Source organism: Phyllostomus discolor, chromosome 11 (genome assembly GCF_004126475.2).
Source record: "Phyllostomus discolor isolate MPI-MPIP mPhyDis1 chromosome 11, mPhyDis1.pri.v3, whole genome shotgun sequence".
NCBI lineage: Eukaryota > Metazoa > Chordata > Mammalia > Chiroptera > Phyllostomidae > Phyllostomus > Phyllostomus discolor.
The window spans coordinates 87,290,311-87,309,469 of NC_040913.2; positions in this window are offsets into that span (position 1 = coordinate 87,290,311).

Consider the following 19,159-nt stretch of genomic DNA (forward strand, 5'->3'; position numbering starts at 1 on the left):
CTCAAAGCTAAAACTCAAAGGAACCGGAGGAATGGATACTTTCCCACCAGTGTTTTGTCAATATTCCTTCTCCTAAACAGCTTTTTGATAAGATTTGGACGTCCACAACTTAAGATTCTTTCTCCCAGTGAAGGTCAGTGGCGTGGTTTGATACAACTTCCTGGGATGACGGAAATGTTCTGGATCTGAGCCGTCCAAGAAAATAGCCCCTTGCCACATGTGGATGGCGAGCCCTCGAGATGGAGCGATATGACTGAGAAACCAAACTCCTCATTTACATTAGTCTAATGTTTACCTACGTAACCGCACCTGTCAGAATGGCTACTGTATTGGACATGCAGATGGAGAGGGAAAGTTTCCCATGACATGACAAAGGGTGGATTTAAATATATTAGAAAGGAAATGATGCCCTGGCTGGCATAGCTCAGTGGATTGAGCGCGGGCTGTGAACCAAAGTGTCACAGGTTCGATTCCCAGCCAGGGTACATGCCTGGGTTGCAGGCCATGACTCCCAGCAACCGCACATTGATGTTTCTCTCTCTCTCTCTCTCTCTTTCTCCCTCCCTTCCCTCTCTAAAAATAAATAAATAAAGTCTTTTAAAAAAGAGAAGAAATGGTGAAATGCAGCCCCCACGTGATTAAACATTAAAGAATTTCTGGAATCACTGAACTGCAATCATGTGAGCAGTTGTACTTATGCATCACTTAAAGGGTAGACTGTATACTCACTGAGGCTACTCCTACTTGGCACACTCACAGCATCAGCTTCTGGGGCATTTATCCCTATGGTCCCGCCTGCAGGGGCCATGCCTGCCGATCAGCAAAGCTGTTTCAAATCAGTGGCAATGGGGGGCAGTGATGGAGAGGAGGCAAAACAAAAGTCTTATTTTATGTTCCCTCTACTATCAAAATTTTCCTTAAGTATGCTTTATGTGCGTTATTTATGAATTGTCGATACACTTTGTGGGAAGACAGTTGTTTGACCCTGGAGACTTACGTTGCCTGGCAGGAGGCTGCATGGGCACAGCCCCTCGGCAGGAGCCAGGAGCGGCGGTGCTCAAAGGCAACCGCCCAAGGTCCACAGGTGCTGGCAACAGGCGGGCCAGACGATTAACCCCTGAACAGCTGCCAGCTAACCTCAGCCTGCCGGATGCCCACGCAGACGTTGTGCCCCAGTTGGCAAGGCCACTCTCGTGCTTGCTCTGTAAACAGGGCAAGCAACGGAGTGGGGGTGGGGGACTTGAGTTGTCCTCTTGGAGTCTAGACCCATATTAGTGCAACCTGCCCGACCCCAGGGTCCCGCAGAGCGGTGAGACCAGAGACCCGGGGTCTGCCCAACCTTGACTCACAAGTTCCCACTGACACTGAAACACTCACACGGTCACAAAGACATGTTTTAACAGAAAGAACCTATTTCCCCCCCAAACAGCTGACACCAGGGAAAATCATCGATGAAAATCGTTACGTGATTATGGAGCAAAGAACGCAGCTGGCGGAGATCTGTGGATGAGAAGGCGGGGGGAGGTTCCGTTGTGAATGCCCTGATGTGAGGGTGGTGGATCGTTGGGTAGGAGAATGCCCTTGTTTGCAGGGACCCCACACTAGAGAATTCGGGGTGATGGGGCAGCCTACCAGCAGCTCACTCTCACGTGGTTCTGGAAGTTTCTTTTACTATTCTTGGAACTCTTCTGTGTGTTTGAAATTATTATAAAAACAATAACAAGCCCTGGCTGGTGGAGCTCAGCGGATTGAGCTTGGGCTGGGAACCAAAGTGTTGCAGGTTCGATTCCCAGCCAGGGTACATGCCTGGGTTGCAGGCCATAACCCCCAGCAACCACACAATGATGATTCTCTCTCTCTCTCCCTCTCTCTCTCTCTCTCTCTCTCTCCCCTCCTCCCTCCCTTCTCTCCCTAAAAATAAATAAATAAAAATCTTAAAAAAATATATGTGCTTAAAAAAAAACAATAACAAAAGAAACGTGTTCGATAAAAGGGAAGCCGCCCCCCTCGGCGGAGAGACACCCTCCCTGGCCACACACTTACACGTCCTTTCTGCATTAGAAGGGTTTGCTCACCCGCACAGAGGTTCCCGTCCCTTCCTTCCCACAGAACCCGGGCGCGGGTGGTGTGGAGACCGGGACGTGGCCCCGGTGCCTGTGCAGCGGCAGGGCAGCGTGGGACTCCGTCTGGGCTGAGGGGTGGTGGGGGAGTGTCTGCCTTCTCCTCACCTTTCTTCTTAGCGAGAAGGGGGAGATGGGGTTGGCAGATGAGCCACCCTCCTGTGGTGATGAGGCAACTGGTGTGGGGACAAAAGCCGGCGCTCTGGGGACCGCACGGCAGACCTGTGGTCATGGAAAAGGCCTGTGTCCCTGAAGGCCACTGTGAACAGCCACATCTGCTTTGGTGCTCCTTGTCCTTTATGTTTAAGCCACGGTGGCCAAGGTCCCAGTCATTTGCAGCTGAAGTGTTTCTACCTAATGCACCTTCTCTATGTATTTACATATGTATGTACATGCACATGTGTTTGCATGTATGTCTGTTTGTGTGTGAGGCTAGTGGATTTTAAAGCTAGAAGTGGGTCACACTACCCATACCGTTCTGCATAGTCCTTTTTAATGTTTCACTTGACAAGGTATCTGAAGCCTCTTTCTACGTCTGTCCTTTTAAATGTAGGATAATGAAGCCACCATTTCTCTATTCATTTCCTTTTCGATGGTTTCCAAGTATTAGCCACTAGGAGCAATGGTGCATAGACTATTTGTGGACACGTGGTTCCTGCATGTGTCAGTGTTTCTGAGGCAAGTCGAGGAGGAGAGCTGCTGTGTCAGAGACGCTGTGTGCGTGACACGTTGCCAGGTGCTGGCGAATGGCCACCTCAACACCATAGGAACCTTTAAACTTCTCCCGATGGAGTTCAGAGCCTGTCCACCCACACACAGAAGCAGAATAGTGTCAGCTTTTAAATGCACGGAATGTGGCATATTGTTGTCATTCTCGTTTGCGTTTATCAGATGCCTCATGAACGTGAACATCTTTTCACGCACTCACCGGTCATCTGTGTCCCTCTGGATTCTCAGTGTCTGTCGCACATACTTCTGCTGGACTGTTCATGCTTTCCCACTGATGTGCCAGAGGTTTTTAGATGCTCAGTGGCAGAAAAACCTACAAACGGTTTTTCTATCCTGCAAACAGTCTTTAACTGAACGTCTGTCTTCGCTACTGTAGATTCTAAGCTTGCAGGTTTGAGGGCTGCCTGACTTCAGGAGGCCGGCTTCTCCCGCTCACGGTCCCCTCTCCTGCCCGTGCTCAGTGGCGGGCCCACCGCCGGGGTTTCTCCACCACCGGATGCCTTTTACTTCTGATGTTCCAGAAATCTCCTCCCCACTCGAATTCTGATTCACAGACAACACCCTTTCTTCTCCAGCTCAGGGATGGGTTTATTCTTTTAAGAACTACGTTGTGTATCAGGGAGGAAGGTAAAGGCGACCACTGACTGTGTCATCTGCAAAAAGGAAGGTCGCTCTGCGTTGCCTGCATCTCTACGGTCATTGTCCAGGGCAACTTTTCAGGGAATGTGGCCTAAGAATGGGGCATTGCCTCCGAGGGAAAGCAGTTCAAATGCCAGGAGGAGCCAGTGGCAATTTGTGAATTTTTCAGAAAAGACAGAAGATAAAAGTCATCTGTTCCAAAAGGTTACAGCTATTACATGCTCAAGTGGTTAATAATAGACTGATAAATTATTAAAGAAATGTCTTTCCCAGTTGTTTTTAATTAAACAGAACATCATGCCCTGTTTGCCAAAGGGTTATTGTATTTGTTCTCCTCCTTTAAAACTACTTCCACTGGATCTAAGAATCCTACACTGGCGACTATTTTCTTTCAGCAAAACAAAGTCACCGCGGCACCACCCTCTGGCTTCTGTGGTTGCTGGGCAGGACTCACTGCAGCCCAGCCGCTCCTTTCCAGGGCATCGGCCCTTTCCCTCTGCATCCTCTCCGAAGCCCTCGGTGATCATCTGCACTGCACCATGTCTGGGGGTGCGCTCCTTCTCCTCACCTCCCTTGAGATGTGCTGGGCTTCCTTAGCCCACGGTCCAGGACCCTTAACCGGTCTCCGGCACTCTGAGCTGGCTGAGGAGGTTGGGTGCAACAGGCCGTGGCCTTTGACCCTACGCTAGGTCGCACTCTAGAACGACCTCCTCAGCTCTCCTACTGACGGGGGCGCCATCTCATGCCCCGATCTTGACGTTGACCGCGTGAGCTGTTACTATCTACTTATCAGTCTCCCTAGTCTACTTATTAGTTCACAGCTCACCACGTTCCCGAAGGCACGCAGCTGAAGTCACACAGTCATGGGGGCAGAGCCTCAGGGTTCTGGCTTTCTGCTGACTGACCCAGGCACTAACCTACCTGAAGACAGTGCGCGAGCCTCTTTTCCTCGCTGTGCCCGAGAGAGTGCTCAGCCCCTTTTAGTCAGTGTCCTTCCTGCTTGTACAGAACGGGTCGCTGCATTTGCTCTCATTAGTATGCTGGAAATATTTGCTTCTGACAGCTGTCATTTTGCATAACTGAATACAAACCGCAGACACCATCTGGGATGTCAGAGCAAAGGGGACTGCGACTGTTTGAATTTCCCTTCCGATTTCATGTCACAGTTTTTTAAAAGTCTAGATTTTTTTTTTCACGGTCTTCCTAGGGAAAAATAATTAAACAATTATCTTCTGAGTGATAAAATTACTACAAATTAAGAAACAGCTATGAACCTAATTTACAAATAATTATGTGACAGGAGTGTGAAAAGTGCAGAACTAATGGAACAAAATTAATTAGAGCTGCCGAGGGATCATGTTGTTTTTCCACGCATTTGTTTTGGTCCCTTGAGGACGGAGCATCTGAGAACACTTCACACCGCTGAGAACTGTGCTTGGAACAGAAATCTGAGCCGTCTCGCAAATGGATGCGGCAGATGTGTGGGTGTATCAGAGCCTTCAGGAAAACCGAGCTAGCCCAGTGTAAGACATTAGAGCAGGGGCGTCAAACTCGTTGTCACCAGGGGCCACATCAGCCTCACGGTTGCCTTCAAAGGGCTGAATGTAATTTCAGGACTGTTTAAATGCAACTACTCCTCAACTAGGGGCAAGGAGCTCGGTGCTGCTGCCGCCGGGTAGAAACAAAGTGCCGGGCTGGATAAAACAAGGCGGAGGGCCGGGTTCGGCCCACGGGCCTTGTGTCTGCCCTCCATGCGTGAGAACTATGGACGTGAGTGTGCACTTGGGGCGAATGTGATGCCTGAACCCCCTGCTTCCTTTTGGGGAGTTGGTGTCAGAAAACGAACAGAACAAGGCCTCTGAAAATGATTTCTTCTATAAAAACAATGAGAAAACCAGTTTTAAAATGCCAGAATACAGTCTTTTTAACAAATGGTGCTGGAACGACTGGACATCTACATGCTAAAAATGTATATATGAATCTAGACAGAGAGGTTATGCCCTTCACAAAAATTAGTTCAAAATGGATCATGGACCTACATGTGAAATGTAAAACTACAGAACTCCTAAAGTAAGAGGAAGCTTAGATGACCTTGGCCATGGCTGTGACATTTTAGATGCAACACCAAAGGCCCTGTCCACGAAAGGGAGGCGAGGCCGGCCTTCACGATCGTCAAAGACTTCTGCTCTACGAAGGGGACCGTCAGGAGAATGAGACGACAAGCCGTGCTCTCGGCGAAAATGTCTGTAAGACATACCTGATAAACAGCCGTTATCCAAAGTATATAAAGTGCTCTTAAAACTCAACGATAACAATATAAAAACACCAATTCAAATGGGCCAAAGACCGTGACCCCTCGCAGAAGAAGACATCCAGGTGGCAGTTAGCAATAAAAAGGTGCTCCACGACACATGTCCCCCGGGAAATGCAAATTGAAAGGACAGCAGCCCTGGCTGGCGTAGCTCAGTGGATTGAGCTCAGGCTGCGAACCAAAGTGTCGCAGGTTCGATTCCCAGTCAGGGTACATGCCTGGGTTGCAGGCCATGACCCCCAGAAGCTGCACATTGATGTTTCTCTCTCTCTCTACCTCCCTTCCCTCTCTAAAAATAAATAAATAAAATCTTTAAAAAAAGGACAGCATAAGGTTTCTTTTTCCTCTGGCCACCTTCAAAATTTTATCTGTATCCTTGGTTTTTAGCACCTTGGCCCTGAAGGGCCTAGGTGATTTCTCCCTTCTCCAGCTTGGGGTTCTCTGCATTTCTTGAATCTGGGGTTTGCTGTCTTTCACTGATCCTGGAACATTCTCAACAATGATCTCTTTTGAAATTTCTTCAGTCCTTTCTGGGACTTCAGGTCCACATGTATTACATTGCTTGATACTGTCCCACAGCTCTTGGTTGCTCTGGGCTTTTTAAAAATTACTTATTTTTGTGTTTACCTTTTAGTTTGGATAACTTCTATGAACTTGTCTTCACATTCATAGATTCTTTTCTCAGCTCTTCCCAGGCTGCTGCTAAGCTTATTATAGGAATTCTTCATCTCTAATATCACGGCTGTTTACTTACCGAATTTCCATTTTACTCTGTGTGATGGATTCTAGCTCTTTGCAAAAACTTCTCATTTGCTAATGCATGTTGTTTACGTTTTCCACTAACTCCACTGACATGTATTTCATATTTACTTTAAGGACCCAGTTGGATAGTTTCAACATCTGGGCGCTAGCTGGATTATTTGTTGTTGTTGTTTTTTAATAACTTTATGTCTTAACAAGTTGCTTTCTCTTGCTTTTTTGTGTCTCATACATTTTTTAAACCAGCTTTTAAAAAGTGGACAGGTTTTTGAAAGAGAGGGTTTAGGTTCACAGCCACATTGAGCAGAAAGCAAAGCGATTTCCCATGAGCCCCCTGCCCCCGCACATGCGCGCCTTCCCCATTGTCAACATCCTGTATGTATGGAAACAATGTAGATCCTCTTGTCTCTGCAGCTCACACAGGGTACCTCGTGCTGGTTACACCATTGCTCACCATGCCGCATCACCCATGGGCTGCCCACCAACGGTGGCTTTCAGGGACTCCCTCAAAGGCTGTTACTGTGTGTCAGCAATGAGGACCACAGAGCAAGACTTCTCCAGAATATTCAGGAAAAGGTGAACGAGGACGTGTTTTCTGGTCAGGTTAGCTTGTCTGTTTGGAATGTTATAGCTGAAACATAGAACAGCAATACAGTATTCAAACATGTCCTCTCTTGCGCTCTTCCGAATGTAACACCTGCCTTGTTAGACTGTGGATCTCTTTGGAAGCTGTCGCACCCCCACCTTGCAGACACTGCCACTGGCAGGGAGGGTAGAGGGGCCGTGGGTCGGAAGTGTGGTCCAACTCATGCAAGGAACGCCTGCTCCTTACCTGGCAAACCCAGCAGCACGTGGACTGGGAGCAAGGAAGGACAATATGAGAGCTCGGCTGGATCAGAAGGGCCCACTGGCGCTGCGGGGTAATCATCTTGAAAGCCCGCGGAGGAGCACAGCCCCACAGCCGCTTCTGGGAGACTGCCCACCCCGTGTCCCACAGGCACCTGCGGAGGAGGTGGGGTGACTGCTCTGGGGTGACAGCAGGGTGGGGGAGGGGTGGGACACGGGCTGCCTCCGCCGGCGATGGCCCTCAGGGGCTGTTGATGGGAGGGGGCACCGCAGTGGGAAATGGGCGCACGACAGCCAGGGCTGGCTTCCGAGTTTGTGACTCGGTCTCCTATAAATGGAATCACAGCATACATGGTCGTTGCTGACTAGCTCCTTTCACTTAGCATGCGCTTTAATGCTCTCTCTGCTGTTGCAATTCTTAGTAACTTTATCTTTGAACCTGTGTCTCATAAGTGACATCCTAAGGGACGATGGATATGCATGTGAGCAGCACGGGCCAGGCACGGAGCTCTTGGCCGCCTGGCCAGGCACACGCACGTCGGCCCGGGGGACAGGCTCGGCACCGTGGAGTCCCCAGGTGGCCAGGCCGGGACCTGGGCCCTGGATGCGTGGTGATGACAGTGGCAGCAGCTGCAGCCTTGGGCAGTGCCAGGACCTGGGGTGAGGCGGCCGCCCCTCTGTCCCCAGGGCTCACTCCTGCAGTGTCTACACAGACACGAACCCTGCGGTCTGAGCACCAGACAGCAACTGCGCATGCTCAGCTGGACCGGAACTGCGCATGCTCAAGCAGTAAAGCCCGTAAATTATTCCAAAGGAAAATCGTGTGCGTAGGTATTGCGTTAAAGCATACTGGGAATTTACTAGAATTCCCAGAATTTTGGACCTCCAGTTAAAACTGAGGGAACATTGCAAAGCAAAGCAAAGCAAATATCCATGGGCTTGGAAATTAAATGTAAAGGCCATTGCATTCAACAGAAAAGAACAGTACTTCCATAAGGAGCTTCAAATGAACCAGTTATTAACGGGAAAAAAATTTAAATTAAATTTTCCATGTTATTAAAGATACAATTGTAGAATACATAAAGAAGTGTTTAGTCATATGAAAATCATGAGGCCAATGTCAAAGACTTTCACACAACTCAGAGGGAATGCCAGAGAAACTTTGAATGTCAGGGTGAAAATTTTAGATTTAATCCGTCACCTGCATCTCTGTAGCCCGAGACCCCACGCGCACCGCCCCTCTGCAGAGCCGAGCCTGGGCAGCCCTCGGAAGGGTCCCGCGCTCGAGAATGCATCTGGCCGGGGATCATCTAGATGTCCCTGGCCGCCGAGGACACCCTCGCTGAAGCATCAGCAGCAGGTACACAGCACCCAGACTCGCCCGCAGCATCCCGCATGGGCTCGCTGTGCCGGGTCAGAGCTCTCCGGAAGCATGGTGAGCCAAGGTCAGAGGACAGCTCCCCCTATCCAGGAATGCCGGAATAAAACACTACGCATTCTCTAGCTCGTTTTGTGCATCCCAGCTCCTAGCCAGCCCTCCAGGGAAACTACACCTCACCTAGGAGTGAGTCATTCTTGCAGGACGTGTGTGACACACAAGCAAGATACATGCGCGGTTGTATATGAGCCACTGCTTTTTTCTTACATAAACTTTCTGTGTTGGGTGTCCACCTGCTGAGGAATGGATAAATACAATGTGTCTAGCCACACAATGGCATGCCGTTCATTGGGCAGTAAAAATAAATGAAGTGTATTGATGCACGCCACGACCGGATGAACTTGAAAATGCCATGCTCAGTGAAAGAAACAAGACAAAAGACCACGCGGTGCATGGTTCTCTCTCTGTGAAATGTCCAGAATGAGCAAATCTATACAGCACGTGGACTGATGGTTGCTTAGGGCTTGAGTGGGGATGGGGAGTGGAGACAATGGGAGTGACATCTAATGGGGACAAGGTCCCTCCAGGAAGGGAGAAAAACCTTCTAAAGTCAGGTTGTGATGACGGCTGCAAGAACGCGTTCCCCTGTAGACTTTAAATGGATGGACCGTACGACAGGTGAATCCTATTCAAGATATAAAAAGCTGTACTTGGGTTTTACGGGATCCGTGGATTGCTACGAATTGTAATTTCACTTTAAACATTAGAACGGTGTCACTTCAGAACTGGGCCGTTCAGATCAATAACTTTATGTGCAGGCAGTGTTCAAGGGCGAAGGTATAAATAGCCCGTTGGCTCCTCCCGCTCTGTAACTTGACTCCCTCTCCCCTGACAGCTCAGCCTGGTCTGAAGCGAGGAGGATGGTGTGAAAGCTATTACCACGCTGGCGGGAGTGACACTTGTGCAGTGCAGTGGCGAGTGCCGGGGACCAGAGCTTCTAAAAAAAGCTGCAGGCTGGCGGGTCCCCCAGGTTCACGGCGCTAATGGCAATGTGCTCACTCAACTCTAAACAGACACAACCCCAGCCTGAGCTCCGTCTTCTCACGTCACACTGTTTAAACCGTCAGGGGCAGTCTGTGGGGAAAGTCAGCTGCAGCGTGTCACATGTAGATGGGGTCTCCCGAGACTTCACGCGGCCCTTCGGAGACGGCAGGGAGGGTCTCGGACCGGCGGAGAGGCGCTCCAGCCCTGCTGCAGCCAGAGCAGTGGCAGAGATCTGGACACACTAACTCCCGGAGCCGGTAAAACAGCCCAGGGAACTCCTGCCCTTCCACTTAACTTCATCCAGCCCCTTAGGACGCGTACCCAGGCACCCTGCGCCTTTACTTGGGAAAGCCACGCCTGGGGCTTTAAAGTCTTGGGAGCACGACCTTAAAAGGTCACGGGTTAAGACTATTGCTCGTGAAGGTCTTTCTCCACCCCTCCAGGTTTTTCTTGTCTTGCTCTCATGAAAATCGCCCCAGGTGAAATGGCTGCATGAAGTAGCTGGCGTTCCAATCCTCCTTCACCAGTGTCCCATCTGGGGTGATGCCGCCTCCAACTCCTGGTCAGCAGGGATGAGCTTACCATGGGATGGGCTGTTCAAGGTTGGTGGAGAGCTGCCAGCCCCGGTCCTTGCTTGTTTCTGGCTCACACTGGGGGACCTCTGTTCTCTAGAGACAGGGCCTTTGCGTCTCATCGCGTGGCCCAGACTCCCCTGGGGACAGTCAGGAGTCGAGGGGTCCCTGGCTCTGCCCCAGTCAGAAAGGGCCTCCATGGAACCTTCTGCCCAGGTGTTTCCCCTCGGAGTCACCTGGCATTTTGAGCAGTGGACTAAGGTCTAGGTTAGCGCATGCCGGCCCTCCGCGTTTTGAGTTCGTGACACAGGTCTTCTCGGCAATGGCCTGCACTTCAGACTCCCACTTCCTGTTGCTGGAAAGGCCACCGGTCCTGGGTTATCCATCACCGGGCCGAGTTATTTAGTAGGACAGCCTGCTTTCTTTGGATGCCGTCCCCGACTGGGAATTTGAGAGCTGCTTTTCACAGATTCACATTCCTTGAACCCTGACTTGATGATAGTTTAGGGTGTTTTCGGGTCTGAGTGCCACCAAGGCCTCCAAGAGGCCAACATCCCAGGGTCTCCCTCTCTCCCTGGGTCCTCTGTCCACGGCTCTCATTCGCCTCTGCCCCCCTTTTAAAAAGCGGTCATATAATTTAAAAATGCCACTCACTCTTCTACATACGCCCTATGAGATCCTATGTTCCCTGACTCTTAAGTCAGGAAATGGGTTGATCTAACATCCTTTATTCCAAACGTTTACTCATTAAACAACCTTCTGGTCTAATTTGATCTTTTAGGTGAGTTTATTCATACCAGTTACATTAGTAGATTTACCTTTCTTTGGTAGTTAATAAATAAACAGTCCTGATCATCTAAATTAAGATGTAGAAAACGGAGAAAGAATGAGAGAAGGACAACAAGGAGATACAAAGAGCAGGCGACCAAAACATCAACACTAAGTTTGAACTTCTCTAGCCCACGAGATTCCATATAGTAGATGAACAAGACAGTTTGTGTCTTAAAGCAAGACTTATTCAAAAGGCTGGTGGGTGGTTGTTTTCATAATAGTTTCATTAAGATATGTTTCACAAGCCCTGGCTGGCATAGCTCAGTGGATTGAACTCGGGCTACGAACCAAAGCAAAGCTATATTCCACATGACACACCATTCACCCATTTGACGTGCATAATTTAGTGGTTTTCATACATGCACAGAGCTGTGCCACGATCACTGGGCGACGGTCAAGCATGTCCTCCCTCCAAGGACACCCCGTGTGCCTGAGCTGGCGTCCCCAGCCCCGCTCCCGGAGCGGTCGCGCCCCCCGCCTACTTCTGTCTCGTGGACTTGACTGTTCCGGACGTTTCATGTAAACGGAATCCTACCACATGTGGTCCTTTGGGGCCGGCTCCTCCTGCTGAGCATAATGCTTTCAATGTTCATCCACGTTGTGGCATGTACGACACTTCATTTATTATTATTATTATTACCAAGTAATGCTCCACTGTAGGGATTCACGGCATTTTATTAGCCTCTTCATCAACCGATGGACACTGGGCGGCTGCCACTTCTTGGCTGTCGCTACAATGCTGCTATGGACGTCCGCGTACGAGTGTGTGCGTGAACGTGCGATTTTTCAGTTCTCTTGGGTGTGCACTCAGCAACGGGATTGCTGGGCCTGCGGAAACTCTCTGCGTGCCCTTTGGGGATCGCCAGACTGCCTTCCCCGGGGCCGAACCGTTTCCCGTTCCTACCAGCAGTGGGCGAGGGGCCCAGTGTCTCCGCTTCTTCGCCACCAGTCGTCATCATCTCCTTCCCGTCCCAGTCATTCCCGTGGGTGGGAGGGGGTATCTGGTGGCGACTGTCTCCTTTCAAAGGGCTGTGGAACGTAACTGGACCATGATAGGTAAAGAGAAAAGGAGGCTTTAATAGTTAGCGTCGCCTCTGTCATCTGTTCGAGTTTATGTCTCCTGGGCTCATTGATTTTTAGACGAGTGTTTCTCAACCATTTTGTTCCCTAACCCATGCCCCCCTTGGGAAAATGTTAAAAAGCTCGTGACCCCTGAAGTTCTCAGACACCTCCTGGGTTGAGAGTCATGTTAACCGACTATCTGAAGCTTTCTGAGTTCACAGAGCAGAAAAATAACATTTCCAATTTCGTATTTGGCCAGTCGTCAACTGTAGTAAACATAACTTCATCAAATAAGGAGCATTTCACCCTGAAAACAGTAGAGGAACTATTTTAGGCTAAAAGATAGGGTTTTATTTTTCAATGTCACCTGCACACACACACAAAGACACACACACCACCTTACCATCCTTCCTTTCCGGCATTAAAGTTCTAGTTTCCCATATGGATTCCGTGGAACCGCTGATGAGGACTACACTGGAATAAGGGAGGTATTCTCGCAGGCAAGCAGGTGGCAGGAGTCAAGGACATTGCTGCGGCCACCTCCACAGCCACTTCAAGCAGCTCTGTGCCCAAGACACAGGCCCTGCTCATCCTCATGATCTTGGCATAAAATGGGGCTTCTTTCATTGAGACCCAAACCAACAGACGAGGTGCCGGTGGGAAGCTTCGTAATGCGGGGACCGCTCCCATCCTGGTCGACCTTGGCCTTTCTCAGAGTGGGACAACGAGTCACTGTGTGTCACATAGCGCGGTGCCCAAAGAAGCGCACAGCACCTCGCACGAGGGGTTCTGGACTGTGATGCTGAAGGTGAACCTATCGTTCAGGTATCTGGGTCTAACTGCCCGTTTCCAGGAAATACGGGCATTTGCAGAACAAGCCAATGACACCGCAGGGAGCGGTCAGCCCACAGAGACGGCGGCAGAGCCTGCAGATAAACGCCCCCTTCTTTCACACGTCTTACTTGGCACACAGAAAAGCGACACGAGGCCACCAAGTGCAATGTGCCATACTTGCTTGGGTCCTGCTTCAAACAAATAACCTGCAAAAATGCATCTTTAAGATAAAGTGGGACATGTCAAATAGGCTCTGGAAATTAGTTTATACTGAGCAATGGTTATCAATCTTCGTCAATGATCAATGTCAGAGCGGCCGTACTCTTTGGACCGTCCTCATTGAGGGTGTACACTGAAGCATTTATGGAGACGTGTCTGTCGTCTGAGACTGGCTTGTCTGGGGGCGCTCCGTGAGCCCCAAGGCTTGCAGCGCGCCCGGTGATCTCCTGGCAGCTGCCTCCCCACTGCTGCGGGCCGCTCCAGAAGCCAGCCCTCGGTTCCAGCCCTCACACTGCGGTCTCCCGCGTTACTCAGGGGAGATAATCTGACACTATCCCACCGATGTAAATATGATAGGAACTCCTGACTCTGCAAGCCACCAAAAGGTTAAAGTGAAACAAAACTCACCTTTGATCAAATGCACGGCAAATTATAGAACGACTCCCAGCGCTCGAGCATGGAAGAGAGGCGTCGTGACTGAGAGAGCCCAGGAAATGCCACCTGTGGAGCCCGGGGGGCGGGGGCCGGGGGGACAGGAGAAACACTGTTTTGACCCTGGAATCATAAAACCAAAAGGCTGTTAGTTTTTGTCTCAGGGTTGACCCCGCAATCCTGTTACTTCTGACAATGACAGGTTCTGCTCAAGGCGAGAGGTACCATTTCCGTGGAGTGGGATGAGTGGCCTTGGCCTTCTGCTCGCACAGGCCCTGGCAGCTGAGTGTGTGGGAAGGCGCACAACAACTTGCCACATGCCAGGTACCCTCTGCGCAGCTGGCATCCCAGGCCACCGCGGGCTGTAACCGGAGACCAGTCATGGGCTCCAGTCCTGACTGACTCCTTCTGATTGCTCTCTTGGGCAGTGTTCGAGGGGGTTGGCCAAGCCACGTGGACGGACTCGCACCAGTGTGGGTGAGCTCATGTGCTCTACTTCAAGTCCCTGGGCAAGGAGTTGGGGCCAAGGGACCCTGAGCCAGCTCCCTGATCAGTACTGCCTGATAGAAAAGTGGGAGCCACCAATGGGATTTTAAATTTTCTAGTAGCCATAGGTGAAATTAATTTTAATAATATTTTCTATTTCATCCAATATAATCAAAATATGATCACTTGGTTATGTAACCAATTTTTTAAAAAAACTGCGGAGATATTTTACTTTTTTTTTTTTTTTTTAGTATACTAAGCATTCAGAATCGGGTGTGCAGTTCATGCTTTAGACACAGCTCGGTTTGGGCCGGCCACATCCCAAGTGCTCTGTAGCCACACGCAGCCCCCAGCCGCCATGCTTACGTGGCACAGGTTTACATGACTGATCATGAAATTGCACGGGACTAACCTGGCAAAACTTCAGCAATGCACAAGTTCAAGTTAAGTCTTCTATTAGCAGGGAAACATGACATGTTAAGTTCTTACACGTTCACTTCTGTCTTCTGGATGAACGATGCGGGGACTCTAGTCGCATCAGACGTGAGCGGGTCGGGAGATGGCCTCGCATGTGAAGAACCATGGGATGACAGAGCTTGTTCATGTAGGTTTCTCTTTTTTTTAAGATTTTATTTTATTTATTTTTAGAGAAGGGAGTGAGAAAGAGAGAGAGAGAGAGAGAGAGAGAGAGAAACATCAATGTGCAGTTGCTGGGGGCCATGGCCTGCAACCCAAGTATGTGCCCTGACTGGGAATCGAGCCTGCGACACTTTGGTTCACAGCCCGCACTCAGTCCACTGAGCTACGCCAGCCAGGGCATGTAGGCTTCTCAATGTGGGTCATGTGAGTATATAATTTTTAAGACCTAAGAGGAAAAAGAATTAGTAACAGCTAGAGGACTGTTGAGAGAACTAAGCCAAAACTAGTCCCCAGGCGTTATGGTTGAAGGACATTTATGAGCCCAGACTCGGGCTAAGGACCAAGCCCCGAGTGAAAACTCACAACGCCCAGCGATGCCCCACGGGGGTCCGTCCATCCTTGTGCCCATAGGTCCATTAACTCCACAGCCGTCCCCTCCCCTGCTGCCCAGGCGCTGCCCAGGCTCTGCCCAACCTGCGTGTACTCCCCTGGTAACAGGAAGCATGTTTTACAGGCTGAGCTGACGTGCCCGGAACCCCCTTCCCCGAGATTCATTCAAGAGAAGGCAGCGCCCTCTCTCGCAGGGGCGGCGGGGCGCCGTGTCAGGCTGCTGCCTGGCTGCAAAGAGGCCGGGCGGTTCCGAGGTGGGAGCGGAGAAGCATGCACACCAATTCAATGAAAACTGACCGAGTGGCCAACACGGCCCCTCTCAGGGCCACGGCCTCCCAAGCTACGAAAACTCCAAGAAACAGCACCACTTTTTTTTTTTTTTTTTTTTGGCTGAAGACAATCAGCCCGTGTCACAATACCATGTTTAGATAAATTCATGAGAACCAGAAGCATCGGCCTTGGACCCGATGGCCAGTGGCCAACTGGGAGCTGATTGAGTTTGAAGGTCACTTTCATCAAAATCCAGCTGCATGGAAGCCATCGCATCCAGTGTTGTTTTAGAACTTCATACGAACATCTGCTTTGGATTTGTGAGTGCTGGCTTGTCTCACACTATTGTTGTTATTGGATGGGGGGAGGGGGTGTCATTATTTTGCAAGTCCTGCGATACTAAGATGAAAAGAGAGAAGCCCCCTTCTGCCTTTTCCCGGAGCAAATGCCAAAGACAAGGAGTTGCTGTATCGAGTCCCATTCTGGGGGCAAGAGTGCGTGTGGTGTACTCCGGGGGCACGTGGAAAAGCCCTTTCGGGGGCTTCTCAGCCGTTTGCCACGCGTGAGTCCCTTCGTCGGGGAAAATGTGGGCTTGATAAAGTGTTGCTGAGGTTCCAAGGACATGATGTCGCAAGGTCTGGGCTGTGCCCTGCGCCAAAGACGATGAACATAACTTGTAACAAAGGACGGAGTAGAAAGTAGGAGAGTCGGCAAAGCTTTTCCACCTCGTCACGAGAAGGCAGCCCTGCTCGGTCTTCGCACGTCCACCTGACTGCCTTCGCTAGAAAACAGAGGGCCCCGTGCCCCGTGTCCCGTGTAGGAGAGAAGAGGTTCTGACTGGTGGGATGTCATTGCTGCCATCAATCCCAGTTATTTTTGCAAAGGGCCAGGCGCTCACCCAGGAAGACGGGGAGCAGTTCCTAGCCCCTCAGCCTGACCACGGAGGAACTTCTCTGCTTATTTTCCACCTGAGACAGAAGGAACCTTCTGTATTTAGACTTTGCAGACAAAAAGAAAGAAACCAGCAGAGAGCTGAGAAATGGATGTGTGGGGCAGCCTATGGCAGAGAAAATAAAAGGAAAAAAATGCATATGCCCCTCTAGGGAAAGAAATAAAACTGGATTTGAACCTTAGGTCACATGCTAAGGTAGATTCCATCAGGACCGAAGCCTTCCTCTGCACATGGTAAATGCCGTGCCATTCACAGAGACAAGGTCTCTGTGACCTAGGGATGAATTAAAGATTCCCATTCAACAGAGAATATCGTGAAAAGATTAACTGAGATCAGCCCTGACTGGCGTAGCTCAGTGGATTGAGCGCGGGCTGCAAACCAAAATGTCGCAGGTTCGATTCCCAGCCAGGGTACATGCCTGGGTTGCAGGCCATAATCCCCAGCAACCGCACATTGATGTTTCTCTCTCTTTCTCCCTCTTTCCCTCTCTAAAAATAAATAAATAAAATCTTTTAAAAAATTAGCCAAGATCACAGATTAAAAGAAAATATTAATTGATGTTCTCAACATTAATTGTATTAGCAACTTGACTATGTTAGAAACTCCTGCAAACCAAAAAGAAAAGAAACCCGATGATAAGTGCATAAAGAATCTGAGCATGTAGTCCACACGAGAAGAAAGCTACGTAGCTCACAAGCAGATAAATACTCACATTCCTCAGTAACAGAGCACCGTAAATAAAGTAATGAGAGGTAAATTTATATCCATAGATGGGACAGCAACTACAAGGCTGCACACGGGAATGCAGGGATCCTCACGTTTGACCTCTTGGTCCCACGTGGCTGGTACAGACGCTCCAGAACACGATCTGCCGGCATGCAGTCAAAGCAAGTTTGCGCATGCCCCATCAGGCTGTCCGGCGCTGGTCACAGAATCCTCGCACAGGTGCGGCGAGAACACTCATTCGGGAAGCTTCCGAGCAAGGTGACCGTCCACACGGGCAGACGGATCGGGAAACTGAGGAAGCAACGGTACACACGGCAACACTGGAGGCTCTCCAATACAGAGCCACGAGTAAAAGAAGAAAGAACCAGAGAAACGTCTAGAGCACAAGGTCAGCTTTGGTGTGCACCCGTTGAGAGAGCGAGCACGCAAGTGAAAGGGCTCGCAGCAAACACACGAGGAGGACGGCCCAGGATACCCGGCGGGGATGGGAACCTGAGGACTTGACTAAACAACTCAAGGAAGAGGGGGCGTCCCTCGGGCCACAGTGGCAGTGCCACGAACTGAGGCACGGGACGAACCCAACCCAGACTTCTGCATCTAAAAGTGTGGGAGCAAACAACAAAGCGGGGGGTGGGGGAGACTTTTGATTGATTCCTGTTTCTTGGAGTGCTGAATTTTCCACTTACTTAAAAAAAACATTTCATTCTGGCAGGGGAAGAAGCCTCCTTTGTCTTTGGCCCAGGGCTCCTCTTAAAAGAATTGGAAATCTACGAGCAGTTTTCCGCAGAGCAGCAGCTGCAGCTTTTGCAACAATAATCTAAACCAAGATGCTGTCTTTTGAAATCTCCACCAGCCAAGAATACTTGAACAAGCTTTACGTTTTGGTGTGTATTATAAAAACAACTTTGTTTCACTTTCTCCACATAAAATTGTATCGTAAGAGCGAAGGCCTTTTAAAACTGCTTACACTCACACCAGTGACCTGCTTTTGCACACGAAGTACTCCGAAACCCAGTGGCTTTAGAACCGCCAGCATTTGCTCTCTCTCAGTTTCCGGAGTCAGGACGTTGGGGCTGGTTTGGTCAGATGGTGCAGCTCAGGGTCTTCATGAGGTCACGGTCAAGATGCCACCCAGGGCTGCCGTCATCATTGTCTGAAGGTCTGACTGGGGCCGCAGCGCTTGCTCCCGGGACGGCCCTCTCACGTGGCGGCCATTGCCAGGAGGCCTGAGTTCCCCGCCGCGTGGGCCACTCCGTGGGGCTGCTGTAGCATCCCCGTGGCATGGCGGCTGGCGTCCCCCAGGGTCGGTGACCCAAAAGAGAAGGCAAAAAGACACCTCGGTCCTTTTTCCCACCTGGACTGGGAAGCCACAGGCTGTCAGCTTCACATCACACTTCCTTAGACGTGAGCTCCAAGCCCAGCCTCTCATCAGGGAGAGGGCAACGGGCCCCACCTCCCGAAGGGTGAATTGTCAACCCCCCACACTGGTCGGATACACTTCCCCTCGGGGCCTGCCCTTGACCTCCCTCCCTCTGCTGTAAGCTCGGCAGCGCCCCCTTCCAAGGTCCCTGGCCCCTACGGCATCCTCCCTCCAGCCCTATCAAGGTCCCCGACAACACAGGCCCCTGAAAGAGCAGCCTGGGTCAGTGCTTTTGAAAGGTCAGGTTTTGACCCATTAGTACATCTTGGTCAATTGTTTTTTAAAATAGGCAAGATGAAAAACACATGCCTGTGTTTCACGTAGTGCGGCTACGTGTCATGAAACATTTATTTCAACTCAGTTCATTCATTCATTGGCTTCAGTCTTTGTTAGGGACATACAGTGTGCCAGGCACTGTTTTGGACACTTGGGGTAAATAAGTGAACAAAACAGACAAAGATCCTTGCTTACAGTCTAGTGTAAGATTCAGATCATTAAAA